The sequence below is a fragment of the Arachis hypogaea genome, chromosome 18 (genome assembly GCF_003086295.3).
Source record: "Arachis hypogaea cultivar Tifrunner chromosome 18, arahy.Tifrunner.gnm2.J5K5, whole genome shotgun sequence".
NCBI classification, from domain to species: Eukaryota; Viridiplantae; Streptophyta; class Magnoliopsida; order Fabales; family Fabaceae; genus Arachis; species Arachis hypogaea.
In genome coordinates, this window is record NC_092053.1 from 13,541,362 (window position 1) to 13,559,162 (window position 17,801).

The following is a 17,801-nucleotide window of genomic DNA, read 5'->3' on the forward strand; positions in this document are numbered from 1 at the left end:
TGAGCCTTGCACCATACCGCAGGGCCCACATCTTCTCGTATGGTTTAGGAGGAAACTCCATCTCATAAACTTTAAACACTGAACCCATCCGGTGTACTGGATCAACAAATGCGTCCCACTCAACACTCGCTGCAAATCATGCAACTAAAGCATGATGACAACGATAGTGCAAGGCTTGGAAAACTCCATAGTCACATTGCCGCATGTTGAGCCTAACACAATATGAAATTTGGAACCATCCTTCCAAAGGCTCAGACCCTTGTGCACAAATAATTGTTGCAACCGCTCATAAGTTTTCCTCACAATAGTAGTAACAGGAAGGTTCCTCGTTTCCTTTAGAACAACATTAATATACTTAGAGAGATTCGTTGTCATGTGACCAATTCAACGACCTTCATCACAGTGCTGGAGGTACCGTGCCTTCCTTAGTGTCCAATCAAGCATATCCCTTGATAACCCCCTTTAATGCGTCCAAGTACTGATCACATCCCTTCTTACTGGGACTATAAGCTACATTTACAATATACTGCTTTCCCACAGTAGATTAAACTAGGTATTGAAGTTGGAAGCCATATGACGTATGCAATAAGCATGGTGAGCTGTAGTAGGATGCCAACCACTATTGACAGCATTAAGAGCAGTGCGAATGGCTTGAGATCTATTAAATATGAGAAGTAGGCTACGCTGCGAAGTGACGTGCTACCTAAGGTTTGTCAGAAAAAAAGACCATGACTCAATAGACTCGGATTCCACTAATGCAAAGGTGATGGGAAGAATGTTGTTGTTTCCATCTTGGACAATAGCAATTAGCAGCACACCCCCGTATGTACCATACAAATGCATCCCGTCAACCAAAACAAATGGTTTGTAGTGCTTAAAAGCTTCGACACACAGGGGAAAGGCCCAGAACACCTTATCATAAGCTGGCTAAAATCTCTGTCAATCATGTTTCTGTCATAGTGTGGAACTGCAACACAACTATGTATGGTACCAAGAAGACAGTAAGCTTGTAACAGAATAGGAATCTTGTTGTACGACTCTTCCCAATCGCCATAAATTTGAGAAATTGCCTTCTGCTTTTCGATCCACACCTTTCGATATGATGGCTTGAAATGATAATTTTTTCGCACTAAATTTTGCAACACTAGGATGGATACAGATGGATCAGCATGTATAATTGGTAAGATAACGGTGCAAATCAAACTGCTGTCTAATTGAGCATCATCTTGAGATATAGTTGGAGCCAAACAAGTATGTCCCCCCCCCCCCAAACCTCCGCACCTCCTTACAAGAGAACTCATAAATTCCAACATCTAAGATAAAAATTAATGTACAGTAATTTAATTCTACAAACTATTAAATACAACATTTACCAGTAATTCAGATTCTATCGAAGTGCTACACGTAGACTCCATGGACAACCAGCGGAAGATTGCTTGCATCGACAATAATATTTCAGTCTATCCGACTCCAGCACCCTATACTCGGCATTTCTTTGAATGCTATAATTCTTCATTGCCAAGAGAACAACATCTCTACTCCTAAACCCGTGACCCATTCAAAATTCTACCTCTCCATCCGTGTTATAAGCGTCACTATCACCAAGATTAAAAGGATCTTATAGTTGCATCGCATCCAAATTAAGAGTATGATAATGGTTGGAAACTTCTGATAACTGTGGAACAAGCAACGGGGGAGGAAGAAGAAATTAAACACCTCTACTAGATGGAGTATTCAACACATACTCCCCAGACGACTCACTATCATTGGACAATCCGGAGTCGACAATATAATCTAAATCAGAGTCATTCAACTCTAGCTCAACACTATCCCGCAGGATTGCATGGGTATTGAAGAAGATGGCCCAAAACTACCAACCACGTCACGAACCTCCGCATACAACTTCCATCACATGTTGCGGCATTAGATGACCATGCACATCAAACATTATACTGACGTGCTTATTTTCTTCAACCCAAAACGTCCTATTTTTACAACCTCTAATAGGCAACGCTAATAGGTGATGCATGAGTATCATTTAATATTTTCCTAGTTAATTAGGTTAATCTCGTAATTTCTCTTGTCTTTTCATCAAGATACTTTGAGTACTTTGCTTTATATGTTTTGCAGGAGATTATTGAAGATTTTCATAATAACAAAGGCAAAAACGGAGAAGCATTGAAGTCAGAGAATAAGTAGAAAACCCTGAATTAAGGACCTAACTTATTCCGTACACTTTTGAATCCTGATTTTGTGTTTGCATTATGAGCAACTAATCTCCTCTGTTCAGATTAGGAGCTTTGTTGATTCTTATGTATTAATATTATTGCTTTTCTATTTTTTATTTATGCATTGATGTATTCTTGAGAAACAAATTTTCGTTGTTCATTACAAGGATTTGAATATATTAAAAAATAGTTTGAATCTGAGTTAAATTCTATATTCATCTTGAAAAAGTTGTTTGTTAGAATTAAGTTTGAAAACTTCTTCTCATTCTTTTGAAAAAAAGGGAGAAACGACAACCTTTTTAAATGTGACAGTGATTGACGAGGATACAATCGCGAGGGGAGGAGGACTACGGCGGTGACTGCGAATTGCGAGTGGAAGGACGACGCAGTGGTGGCAGCTCCACGAATCGCGACTGGGAAGGCACGAGCATTCATGAATGGCAGCGGCTGCGGCTGATTCTGTCACGGCGGAAGGGCGAGTGGTCGCTGAACGATGGCATGGCCTTCGCACCCCCTCTTGTGTCAAAGGCAGTGGCTGTGACGGTCGGGTTGTTAGGAGTAGGGCGGCGTGGCATTGGGGGTTTGAGGGAGAGGAATTGACTACTAAATAGGTAGAACAATTTTTTTTATATGATGAGTCTTTTACTTTTTCAAAAATCTGAATTTTAAAATTAATTTAAAATTATTTTTATTTTATTGTTTACATTGTACATAGAATGTTATAATGTCAGTGTAGCAGTTCTAGTGATAAAATAACGTAATTGAAATTTTAGGATGATCAAATAGTTATTTTAAATTATTTAATTAGATTTATTTAATTTTACTACGTATATACATTTTATGATAAATATTGTTTTAATATTAGTATTTTTTTAATAATTAAAATAATATTTTTTAAATTTATTTTAGTATTATACCAAAATAAAACTAATTATTAACCTAATTATCCAAATCAAATTTGTTATTTTTTTGTCATACCAAATTAAAGTAACTTTTTTTTGGGTAAAATAAATTAAATAACTTTTAAATCTAGATATTACAAATAAACTTACTCACATCACTTTTTCACACAACACTTAAAGATTTGCATTGGGAAATTTTATGATGCGTAAAAAATTGGTGTCTAATTTATTTAAAAGGTAAAAAAAAAGTATAAATTCTACTTTTTATATTTATATCATATAGTGTAAAAATTAAGTATGATAGACAACACTTAAAGATTTTATCATCAAAGACCAAAAGATCCAAATAATAAATTAGCTAGTTTATTAGATGATAGGATTTATATTTTTAACTATAAGCAAGTGAGTAATTCAACTAATAATCTACCAATTAAATAAGTGACATGATAACCCAATTTTATGATTCATTTGGTTCTCACAACTTTGCTTGAACGGTCTATCACTAAAGGTTAAAATTTTTATTTTCGTGTTGGACTGGTCAATCATGTCACATTCAAAAATGTCAGAAAAATAGATCGGCGATAAAAAGTTAATGGCTGGAATGTTAAAAAACCAACTCTATGATATAATGTCTGAGATGAAGAATCTCATCGAACAAAACCAGCAACAAGCCAGATAGATCCTCATCCAGAACCCTACGTTAACCAAAGCTCTTTTCCAAGTTCCTTTTTTTAACACGTGCCTTTTATTTCAGCGCTTTGCTGTTTCTATTGATTATGTCAACTCTCATTTTCTTATTGTTGTAATTTCATTTTTTTTTCCAAAGATATATATTTTTTATTGTATAAAAAGAACTTTACACCTAGAGTACATTATGTCAAGACAAAGAGATTTTTCCAACCGAGATGTTAAAGAAACATTATCTAATGGGTAAAAGTGAGAAAGAAAACAATTAAGAGAGAAAGAAGTTCCAAAGCGCTAGTTACTGCTGCTCATAGAGAAGGTGGTTTGAGGAGATGATGTCGCCGGTATTCCCCCTCCAACAATATCGCCTGAGACAGAATTTTCCTAGGTTCCTGGCATTGGTCCTCAAAGTATTCCGCGCCAACCAAATCTGCCATAGAAGATAAGCCACCTGAGCACTTTTGATTCTGAAATTGTGTTTGGATTTCTCAGCTTCCATAAATTGACTCCACCAATCCCAAGCTTTTAGGTTAGGGTCGCGGAGAATAGTGCTTGCTACTGGGGAGCTTGACGAATGGATTTTTGATGGTATAGAATTTCACAAATGAATTCTCGTTGCAAGTATAGTTTCTAAACCAATCACTAATCCTTTCATACAAAAAGTTATTTGTCACTAGTACAAACCCCTAAAATTTATAAACCGAAGTATTGGACCTCGGGTCGTTCTCCCTAGGAATTGCAACAAAGTGTCTTGTTATTGGTTATGAGTTGTATTTTGGGGTTTTGAGGTTTTAGACAAGAAACATAAATTGTAAAGAAAATAAACTAACAACTAACAAAACTCTTGGCAAGGTATGAGAACTAGAAGTCCTATCCTATTTATCCTCCTCAATTGTGACCACAATTGTCCATTGCTACCACTTATTTAACCTCTAATAATGGAGGAAAGTCAAGTGGATGAATCAACTTGATTCCACAAGTCCTAGCCAACTCCCAAGGGAAAGACTAGCTTTAGTGGTATCCAAATCAATTAGCAACTTCTAATTGTCAATCAACAAAGGAATTAGATAACTCAAGCATCACTAATTACTCTACCATAGCCAAGAGGAACAAAATCTACACTAAAATCCAACCAAGCATTTCATCAAACACTTGGGAGGCAATAAAGAAAAGCATAGTAAATGGATAACAACAATGAAATCTAACAATCAATAACAACAATCAAAAGGAACACAATTATTATGAATTACCTCTAATTGAATTGAAAGAGAAGAGAAGGAACAAAAGTAGATCTACAACAAAGCATGAAAACAAAATAGAGGAGATTACAACAAAAGAATAGAGGGAGATGAGTGTAACAACAAGAATTGAGAATCAAAAGTAGAAGAAGGCATGAATTGAAACCTAGAGCTAAGAACTAATCCTAATCCTAATTCCTAATCCTAGAGAGAAGTGAGAGCTTCTCTCTCTAAAACTAACTTTCCCTCCAAAAATTAAACTAAACTAAACTAATGATTAAAAGTATATCCATTCCTCTTCAATCCTTGGCTTAAATAGCATCAGAAATGAGTTAGATTGGGCCCACAAGGCTTCTAAAATCGCTGGCTACGTGTTGCATTAAGTAAGTCATGTGCCACCAACGGCGCGCCCGCGTACCGTGCGCGTGCGCGCCCCTATGCGCGATGCAACTATGGCAAATCTTATATCGTTTCGAAGCCCCGGATGTTAGCTTTCCAACCCAACTGGAACCGCATCATTTGGATCTCTGTAGCTCAAGTTATGGTCAATTAAGTGCGAAGAGGTCAGGCTTGACAGCTTTTTGGTTCCATCATTTCTTCATGAGTTCTCAAACTTTACATGCTTTTTCTTCATTCCCTTAATCCAATCTTTGCCTCCTAAATCTGAAATCACTTAACAAACATATCGAGGCATCTAATAGAATCAAGGTGAATTAAATTTAGCTATTTTAAGTCCTAAAAAGCATGTTTTCACTCTTAAGCATAATTAAGGGAGAAGTTATAAAACCATGCTATTTCATTGAATAAATGTGGGTAAAAGTTGATAAAATCCCCAAAAATCAATACAAGATAAACCCTACAAATGGGGTTTGTCAACCTCCCCACACTTAATCCAAGCATGTCCTCATGCTTAAGCCAAGAGAGAAACAAAGAGTATCAACATTTATTCCATGTAAATGAACTATATGCAACCTAAACTATATGCAACTAAATGCAAAATAGTTTTACCTACTTGGTTAAAAATAAATCAATCCTCCAAGTCATACATGCACAAGTAGGGCCAAGATCATATAACGATTCATGAATCCTACCAATTCGAATATCAAAATGAAGTTCAAGTAGACTTGCGAGAAGAACGCTCATGAAAGCCGGGAATCAAGGAATTGAGCATCGAACCCTCACCGGAAGTGTTTGCACTCTAGTCGCTCGGTGTTTGGGGTTGATTCTCTCAGTTCTCCCCTAATCATGCTTTCCAAGATTTGTTTTTCTTCTAACAATCAACAATTATTCAATGCATGCATACATGTATCATGAGGTCTTTTCTTTAGGTTGTAATGGGGTTAGGGTCAAGGTAGGATCATATATGGCTAATGGACTTAGGATTTGAATCTTTGATTAACTTAAACTTTTCCACCTAACCTATATAATGACCTATACAATTAAGTACTAATCTAACTACCCATTCCTCACTTTTTCACATACTCATGCATTTTCTTTTCATTTCACAACACTTATGCATTGATTCTTATTGAGCTTCACTTTGGGACATTTTGTCCCCTTTATTGCTCTTCTTTTTTTTTCTTTCTTTTTCTATATACATTTTTTTCTTTTCTTTTCTTTTTTTCTTTTTCACTTTTATTTCTTTTTCTTTTCATTTTTTTTTCTTTTTCTTTCAAACTATACACAAGAACATCAATGCATAAGGTCTATACATTTAATCAATACATGAGTATGTACCAATTCTCCAATATAAAAAATACAAAACACAAATACCCTTTTATCCCAACTAATGTCCCAAAGTTTTCCCACTCTTGGATGACACTCACACTCACTAGCCTAAGCCAATCAAAGATCCAAATAAAGGACATTCATTGTTTTCCGCTTTAAGGCTTGTAATGTGCTAAAATAAGAACAAGTGGGTTAAGCGTAGGCTCAAAATCGGCTAACAAAGGAGAGTAAAAGGTAAGGCTATTTGGATAAGTGAGCTAATGAAATGATGGCCTCAATCATATAAATGCATAAATACAAGGAATAATGGGACATATAGATTCAAACAAATCAAAGATTACAATCATAGAAAGAGAACAATTACACGCAAGAAGGAAAATAAGTGGTTTTAAGATGTAACCACACCATTAGGCTCAAATCTCACAAGCTTGTGTTCTTAGCTCAAAACCATGTTCCAAAATAAATTCTTTCAAGCAAGTTCAACAAAAATTTTCAAATTGGTAGGGTGCCCTAAAAACATAGTTTTTTTTTTTTTTTTTTGAAAAAGAAATCATCACCATAACCAAGTAGTCCTAATATGAAAGAAGTGGTAAGAATATGTACAAATTCTAACTAACATGCAACCTATCATGCAATGCAATAGCTACTCTAACAAAGAAAAATAAAAAAAAATTGGTGTTGAAAAGGAAATTGTTACCCATGGAGATCGGTCGAATGACCTCCCCACACTTGAAGATTGCACCGTCCTCGGTGCATGCAAAGAAGAGCAAGGTGGATGGGTTGCTACAATTGATGAGCTTCTTCGAAAGGTTGTGCAGATGACTTGTTCGTTGCCCCATTTAAAAGCTTTTCCGTTTCCTCCTTTCTTGGTGGCCAGCCTAAAAGGAGAGAAAAAGAAAGAAAATTAAGCCTACAACAAAGATATCAAAGTAAATAGAACATAGGCGGGGGCTAATGCCAAATAAGAGTATGATTCTCTACTACATGGTAGCTACAACATGTGAGTGAGAAATCAATATAAGCAAAAGGCATATCAACTGATACTTGATGCAAGAGTAAAGTTAAAGCATGGAGAGTATATTGAGCATCAAGATCAAATAAGAATTGACACAAACAAGATTAGTGATACGCATGAAAGCATTTGATTCTATCCTAACTCAATGATGAAGCAGTACAAGAAAAAAAAAACAAAGGGTAATGAATTAGGAAGGACTAAAGCACTAATCTTGTGTGTTGACAAATATTACAATTAATGTAACAAGTCATGAAGCACCAAAACAAATGCAAGAAATTCTCAACAATTGAGTGAGAGAATTCAACACCATTATTAAAATGAGAAATTTAGAAAATAAAATGAGAACAAATAGAATTAAAATGCAAAGAATAAAAGTATGCAAATGTAATAGACAAAAGAAAATGGAAGAAGAGAAATTTTTTTTTTTATGTTTTTTTTTTATATATTTTTTTATATTTTTAGTATTTTGTTTAATTATTTATTATTATATTTTTTTTTTTATTAAAATTTTTTTTTCTTTTTTTTTATATTAAAAGAGAAAAGAAAAAAAAAATCTCCAAGAGAGGAAGAAGAAAGAAAAAAATGAGAAAGAAAGAAGAAGAGAAGAGGAAAGAAGGAGAAAGGAGGGAGGAGAAAAGCAGGGTGCAAATCTGCGCGCGCGCGCACAGCGCGCTCACGCGTGGATGCAGCAGGGACGATCCGCGCGCGCGCGCACAGCGCGCTTACGCGTGGATGAGCTTGTGCTCCAAGCACAATGCTGGCACAACGCGCGCACAACTCTCTGGTTTTTTGTACCAGAAGTTGCGGAAGTGCAATGTGCGCGCGCGCCGATGGCCGTTTTTTTTTTTTTTTTTTAGCTCCCTATAATGTCCAAAACTCTTCTTTATTCAATTAAATACCAAACAATTCACAAAAATGCAATTTGATTTTAGGATTTATTCATCTACTACTAATGAATACAACATACTAACAACCAATCTTTACAAACAAATCAATATGAAATGAAAATCTACCTACAATGGCAACTCAAATCACTTATTATACAAAACCAAAAGAGAATGGAAAGAGGTTACCATGGTGGGGTGTCTCCCACCTAGCACTTTTAGTTTAAGTCCTTAAGTTGGACATTTGAGGGGCTCATTATCATGGTGGCTTATGTTTGTACTCATCCTTGAATCTCCAAGGATCTTTGCTTCTCAATTGGTTGACAGAATTTCCAACCATGTTCCTCAAGCTCGGGCACAGTTCTACCCAAGATACGAGTCCCCATAGTTGGTCTTCATATAGCGAACCGGGATCCCATATCTTATCTTCACACCCATCTTTGATTTGGTCTTCATACTCTCTCTTTCCGGGTGGTTGACATATAGAATTCCCTTTAACATACCAAGCCTTCCGTTGAAACCCATGCAAAGTGATATTCTTCCAATCATCGTTCCTATGCCTTGAAACCTTGACCTTAATGAGCCTAATTCCTAACTTGCAACCACTACACAATTCTCTTTTTCCTTTAAGTCCACAAAGAGCTCTAAGTTGTCCATCCGTTTCAATCAAACCATATTCAAGCGAAAAAGTAAAGCTTATGGATAAGAATTTTACCCACTTGAATGTTGTGTTGGATGGTGACTCGGAAAGGGAGACCTCCCCACACTTAGACAATGCAAGGTCTACTTCCTTGTGCTCTTCTTTAGTTGTTTCCACCTCTTCACAATTCTCTTCACTTTCAACCTCATCCTCTTTGTTACGTGGCTTAGTGTTATCTTCAAGAACTTCATCTTGTTTAATGAGAGGCGATTCAATGTTGGATAGAAATTCATTGATGAACGAGGTCATTTCTTGATCAACCTCTTCATATTCTTCAATTTCAATATACACCATGCCAACATTTTCCTCTTGGTAGCTCTCTTTCTCATTGCTCACCAAAGGTATGGGAGGTTGTGCACACTCTTTTATACTTTCAACTCCATGTCCAATGGGAGAGGATTCCATTGTAGAGAGAAATTCATCCATGATTGAATCCATCTCTTGATAAGCCTCTTCCAAGTCTCCAACGATGATATGCCTTGGAGGTTGCGCACCTTCTTCAACTTCAATATCAAGCTCCTTGGAAGAGTGCTCCATGAGACTACATTCCCTTGGACTTTCAACATCTCCTAAATCTTCAACCACTTCTTCCTTTTCTTCAATGATCATAGGCTCCTCCAATTGTTTCAACACAAAATTTGACTCCTCCTTCTCGACCGAATTTTCTAATTTCTCCTTCATGCTTTGCTCTTCTTTTGACTTTTCCCATGTGGTCACGGAAGTACCTTGAGTATTCAAGCATTGGTGGGCTAAAGTGTGCACCACCTTGGTCAAATTGGTCACAAACTGAAGTGTATCCCGCTTCATGGCTTCTTGTCCTTGGAGTAACAAAGTGAGAGGATCGTCTATTGGGGCTTGGGGTGAATAGGAAGGTTCATTATTTTGGAGAGAGGGTTTATGGTAGGAATGTGGTTCTTCTTGGTAAAGGTATGGAGATGATGAGTATTGAGGTGGTTCTTGGGAGTAATCTTGATATGGTTGTGGTGATTCTAGAGGTTCTTGCTCATTATGGCCATAAAAATATGGTATGGATGATTGGTTATATGATGGATATGGATCATAGGGTGGTGCTTGGTGATGAAAGGCTTGTGAGAATGGTTGAGGTTCATGTTGAGGATGAGATTCATAGGCATATGATGGTGGTTGTTGAGTGTCACAAAAAGAATCATCATAGCCGCTAAGTTGGCATGCATTAGGATGGAAATTATACCTATAAGTATCCGGAGGTTTTTGCCAATAGGAGTGATCAATTCCTTGAGGCTCTTCCCATCTTTGTTGGTTCCATCCATGGTACATGTTGCCATTAAAGTCCACATTTCCTACAACACACTTAGAACCAAACTCAAAGCCAAAGTGGTGAGAATTCATAATGAAAGAACAAAATAAAACTAACAAAAATTAAGAAACAACGAAAGATAAACCTATTCACAATATTCACATATGTACAATAACCAATAACACAACACCATTGCAAATTCCCCGGCAACGGCGCCATTTTGACGAATGGATTTTTGATGGTATAGAATTTCACAAATGAATTCTCGTTGCAAGTATAGTTTCTAAACCAATCACTAATCCTTTCATACAAAAAGTTGTTTGTCACTAGTACAAACCCCTAAAATTTATAAACCGAAGTATTGGACCTCGGGTCGTTCTCCCTAGGAATTGCAACAAAGTGTCTTGTTATTGGTTATGAGTTGTATTTTGGGGTTTTGAGGTTTTAGACAAGAAACATAAATTGTAAAGAAAATAAACTAACAACTAACAAAACTCTTGGCAAGGTATGAGAACTAGAAGTCCTATCCTATTTATCCTCCTCAATTGTGACCACAATTGTCCATTGCTACCACTTAGTTAACCTCTAATAATGGAGGAAAGTCAAGTGGATGAATCAACTTGATTCCACAAGTCCTAGCCAACTCCCAAGGGAAAGACTAGCTTTAGTGGTATCCAAATCAATTAGCAACTTCTAATTGTCAATCAACAAAGGAATTAGATAACTCAAGCATCACTAATTACTCTACCATAGCCAAGAGGAAAAAAATCTACACTAAAATCCAACCAAGCATTTCATCAAACACTTGGGAGGCAATAAAGAAAAGCATAGTAAATGGATAACAACAATGAAATCTAACAATCAATAACAACAATCAAAAGGAACACAATTATTATGAATTACCTCTAATTGAATTGAAAGAGAAGAGAAGGAACAAAAGTAGATCTACAACAAAGCATGAAAACAAAATAGAGGAGATTACAACAAAAGAATAGAGGGAGATGAGTGTAACAACAAGAATTGAGAATCAAAAGTAGAAGAAGGCATGAATTGAAACCTAGAGCTAAGAACTAATCCTAATCCTAATTCCTAATCCTAGAGAGAAGTGAGAGCTTCTCTCTCTAAAACTAACTTTCCCTCCAAAAATTAAACTAAACTAAACTAATGATTAAAAGTATATCCATTCCTCTTCAATCCTTGGCTTTAATAGCATCAGAAATGAGTTGGATTGGGCCCACAAGGCTTCTAAAATCGCTGGCCACGTGTTGCATTAAGTGAGTCATGTGCCACCAACGGCGCGCCCGCGTACCGTGCACGTGCGCGCCCCTATGCGCGATGCAACTATGGCAAATCTTATATCGTTTTGAAGCCCCGGATGTTAGCTTTCCAACCCAACTGGAACCGCATCATTTGGACCTCTGTAGCTCAAGTTATGGTCAATTAAGTGCGAAGAGGTCAGGCTTGACAGCTTTTTGGTTCCATCATTTCTTCATGAGTTCTCAAACTTTACATGCTTTTTCTTCATTCTCTTAATCCAATCTTTGCCTCCTAAATCTGAAATCACTTAACAAACATATCGAGGCATCTAATAGAATCAAGGTGAATTAAATTTAGCTATTTTAAGTCCTAAAAAGCATGTTTTCACTCTTAAGCACAATTAAGGGAGAAGTTATAAAACCATGCTATTTCATTGAATAAATGTGGGTAAAAGTTGATAAAATCCCCAAAAATCAATACAAGATAAACCCTACAAATGGAGTTTGTCAGAGCTATTCCAAATTTGAAGAACTTCTGAGCAGAAGACAATGGCATGCATCAGTGTCTCCGGCGTCAATTGACAGCGGGGACAAAGGCTGCTAACTTGTGGTAATCTCTCATTCAATTTTGCTTTAACTGCAATGCCTTCATGGGCTAATCTCCAAGCAAATAATCTGACCTTTGGTGTTACTCTCATTTTCCATAAGGTTTTCCACATTTCTGAGCTTGCATATCGGGGATGGAGTGAATTCACTGGAGGGTGAAAGAATTGGTATGCTATACTATACCCAAATTTTACCGAGTACTCTCCTGAGTGGTTATTGCACCATATAATTGAGTCTTCCTCTTCTGTGATAGGAATTTGTTAAATTTGTTGAGCTGTGTCTAGTGGAAAGGTTTCCGTAAGGAGTTGGTGATTCCATTCTCTCTCGGCTGTGATTAGCTGTCTAACCCAGGTAAGCGATTCATCTCTGCATTCATTAACTGCAATGTGAAATGGTGGTCGGTTCCCAAACCATGGGTCTTCTCTGATTCTGACAGATTTCCGAATTGAAATTTTGCACTTAACTCCTTTCTCCAAAATTTTTCTTCCCTCCAAAAGACTCTGCCAAGCCCAGGATGGTCGATTTTCTGGTTTGGCTTCTAGATAGGAACTGTATCTGAAGTACTTATTCTTGAAGGTTTTGTAGAAAAAGAATGTGGTTTAGTCATTAGCCTCCATCCTTATTTAGCTAACATGGCTAGGTTGAATGCCTTTAGGTCCTTAAACTCCATACCCCCGAAATTCTTTTCTCTGGTCATAGTGTCCCAACTGATCCATTGCATCTTCTTTTCATTCTGTTTCTGTCCCCACCAAAATTGCATCATCATTCGGTGCAGTTCATCCAAGAGGGTATCTGGGAGTTTGAAACAGCCCAGAGTATAAATTGGTATAGCTGAACCCACTGCTTTGATCAACACCTCCCTTCCACTAGCAGATAGAAATGATTTCTTCCAATGCGAGAGCTTCTTCGCCACCTTCTCTTTTATAAGAGCAAATGTTTCTTTTTTAGATCTGTGCAATATGGAGGGTAGTCCCAAATATTTATCCTGCGTCCCAATATTTGGGACTTTCAAAGATGCCGCTAGTTCAGTTCTGATGGGTAAAGGGGTGTTTTTGCTGAAAAACACAGCAGACTTGAAAAAATTAATTTATTGTCCACTTAGTCTGCCGTATAATTGGAGAATTTTGGATAGATTAGAACAGTTGTATTGGATAGCTTTACAAAATAAAAGTGAATCGTCGGCAAAGAGGAGATGATGAATAGTCGGACATCTACTGTTCAATCGCAGTCCTTGAAAGAGGTTATTCCGTTCTCCTTTGTGGAGCAGATAGGATAGACCTTCTGCGCAGAAAAGAAATAGATATGGTGAGAGGGGGTCTCCTTGCCTAAGACCCCTACTTGGTTTGAAAAAACCAGTTGGTGTACCATCCACAATAACAGAATAGGATATAGTAGAGACACAAGCCTTCATCCATTTAATCCACTTTAAGCAAAAACCTAACTTCTCCATAATAAACCACACAAAACTCCATTCCACTCTATCATATGCCTTATTTATATCAACCTTTATCGCCATGTCATTTCCCTTATGGGTTTTATTCTTTAGAAAATGCATGCATTCATGAGCCACAAGAATGTTGTCACTAATAAGTCTTCCCCGAATAAAAGCACTCTGATTGTCGCTTATTAACATACTCATAAAAGGTTGAAGCCGATAAACTAGAACCTTCGAGATAATTTGTAGAAGACTGTGCTGAAACTGATTGGTCGAATTTGATTCATAGAAGTAACTTGAGTCACTTTAGGTATGAAACAAATTTGGGTATGGTTAAACCCCTTTAAAATGTTGCTGCCACTAAAAAAACTTCTCACAGCCTTGCATACATCCCCTTTAATCCTGCCCCAATAGAACTGAAAAAATTTTGTGGTGAACCCGTCGTCTCCTGGGGCGGATTCTGCAATAATTTAATGACGACTATGTTATGTGTATATTAAAATCAGTCATCAAAGTCAACCATTAGAATAAAATACATTATTAGCGATTATTTTAGTAACTGATTTTAATATATGAATAGTATTTTTTATTTGGTGTTTGCTACGGTACGATGATAAATTCATACATACTGATACGTTTAAAATATGGACAAGTAGTAACAAGTCACGTGGAATTTATTTTCCACATTAGTATTTAATTTTTTTTAAATATATATTATATCACCACTTTTACTAATACACCCCTTTAATTAAATAAAAATAAAAATATATTTTTTTATTTAATTTTATAAAAAGTCTTAAACATCTTTACTTTATTTGATTAGACAAAAATATCCTTTTAAATTAATCAAATTTTAGAATTCAATTAATCCTAATTTTATAGTTTCAATTAATTTACACAACAAAACAAAAACATATAAAAAACAACAAAAATCAATCGTTCTTCATTTTCTCCAATTTCCCTAATCATTCTTGCCCCCTCTGAAGCAAAGCAAAACATATAAAATAAATAAAAAATCAATCGTTCTTCGTCTTCTCTAATTCCCCTAATCATTCGTCCCCCTCCTCCCTCTAAAGCAAAGCAGTAAAAGTCCCAAATTAAAACGGCAAAATTCTAGCCCTAAATTCACCTACCTCCATATTCATAATGAGTTCGACGGACTAATTTACTATCGTATTCATCAATTATGCAATGGTCTACTACTCTGGGATAGTACTCCAATACAATGGCCTCTACGATGCGGAAGCTAAGAAACTTCTCCAAGGATGCAGTTATTTTTATATAAGCAATCCATCAACCGGTCATTGTGTTCGTATAGACCAACTTGGCTATGAATTTCATCCAAATTTTTCTAATCCAGTTCTTGTCTTTGAACCTTGGACATCTCCTCACTATAAAGTTATCTTTTTTGCTAAAGTCGTAGAACACGCAACTAATAAGATGAAGATGAATGTTTATTCATCAGACACAGGTTCTTAAAACAAAGTTGATGTTCTTACTTTTCCAAATGATACTCGGTACTTCCAAGAGGAAGAAGCGGAAGCGCTGAGCCTAGGACACCGGCGGCAAAAAATTTAGGGTTAGGATTTTGCTGTTTTGGTTTGGAACTTTCACTGTTTTGTTTCAGAGAGGGGCACAAATGATTAGGAAAATTGGAGAAGATGAAGAACGATTGATTTTTTGTTTTTTTGATATGTTTTGCTTTGCTTCAGAGAGGGACACGAATGATTAGGGAAATTGAAAAAGATGAAGAACGATTGCTTTTTTTTTTATATGTTTTTGTTTTGTTGTTTAAATTAATAGAAACTAGAAAATTAGGATTAATTGAATTCTAAAATTTGATTAATTTAAAAGGGTATTTTTGTTTAATCAAATAAAATAAAGATGTTTAAGACTTTTATAAAATTAAATAAAAAATATATTTTTATTTTTATTTAATTAAATGGGTGTATTAGTAAAAGTGGTGATATAATATATATTTAAAAAAGAAAAAATTAAATACTGATGTGACAAATAAATTCCACGTAGCTTGTTACTACTTATCCATATTTTAAACGTATCGATACGTATAAATTTATCATTTTATCTTGAACACTTTCCACTCTCCACACAATACCATAAGTTTCTTTGAAGTGAACTCGTGCTAGTTCTTCAATTCAATTTGTGGTTCTTTCAAGCTCAATTAGTTGTTTAACTTGGAATTACCATTTTACTTTGTTTAACTAGGCACAAATTATGCTAGGAATGGTGCAACCACCTCAAGCGGTATGCTTTCGACCTTTTTTTCCGATTTGAGTTTCAGTTTCACAATCGTCTTTTGGTAGAAATTCGTTCATTGAGGGTGGAAAAGTGTTTGCTTCTAGGTTCCAAAAGTTCAGCCAATTGTACCGCAGAACACTCAGGATCAAGCAGGTGTATTTGCGTCAATGATGTAGTAGTGCACATAAGTCCACGCAATTTGGCAGGCATTATTCTATGATCAAATTGATTGGCTTCATTGAAGTTTTGTAGAGGTTGATAATTAAATAGGAGTGATGCATATCTCTTGCTGGCTGCATGCAACGGCCTATGTCATTCAGAAACTTCACTGCAAATCATTTCCAGTGTTTGAAAACTTCGAATACTCGAAATCCCAATCACTGTCTTAATAATCACCATTAGAATGTTCAAGCTCAGTTGCCGTTGTAACTATAACCATTGTTTCATCAATTCTCTTCGATACCATCTTTTAGATAAGAAATTTAATTTTATAAGCTTTTCTTTCAGTGTCTCAGTAATAGTCCATATTAGGCATTTCCATTTTCAGGATATACGAGCAATAAGTAATGACTACTATCTACTATTGACCAGCAACACCTGTTAAACGGAGGAAAGCAATATAGTTTTTTTTTTTTTTTTACTATAGATAGGAGACTCGAACTCGCAACCTCTTAATTGAGTATGGAAAGGCTAAAATTTAGGAAGATAAGAGACTCGAACCTGCAACCTCTTAATTGAATATGAAGAGTCTATGCTATTTAAGCTATTACTCATTGGCACGAAAGCAATATAGTTGAAACTAATGAGTTTGTACATTTCATTAAAAACTAAAACTCCTTAATATAGTTGATATCATTGTATTTGTGTAAATTTCATTTTTTATTTACCAGTAAAAACAATTATCAATAAATTGCCAATAAAATAATCATTGAGAAAATTATTTTGACTAATAATGTTACAAAATATTTGTAAGCTATTTTTACGATAATTTGTTGCCAAGATATCTATAAATTATTTTACCAGACAATTGCACCGTCAAAATTACGTGTTCATTCTTTTTTTTTTTAACAATTACTAAATATAAAAATTATTTTAATTGAAAGTAAAATGTTAAAAATTATTTTTTTAATTGAAATTAAAATATTTTATTTAAATATATCTCTAGATACTTTTATAGAAACTAAATAAAGTACTTAAATATTATTTTAAATGACAAAAAGTGGTCACTATTTTGCGATCGATTTTATTAGTGATCAATATCGTTTAGTACTAATTTAATAACATTGATTGAAAATTAGTCGTTAATATCGATCGCTAGCCATTAGCCATCGAAATTGGTGGCTATTTTTAAATTAGCGACCAAAGTTTTAACGATGATCAGTTATGATATTTTAATTTGTAATAAATACTTTGTTTCGTATTTATGATGATGATGATGATATTTAATATTCTCTCTTTGGAAAATACTTGATTACTTTAGTAGCTCTTATTGCTATTTCTTTTTTTGTTTTTTGTGTTTACCAACTACTACTAATCCCTTGTAATTGGTTATTATAAGTATAAAGTACTGCAGATAATAACAAAAAGATT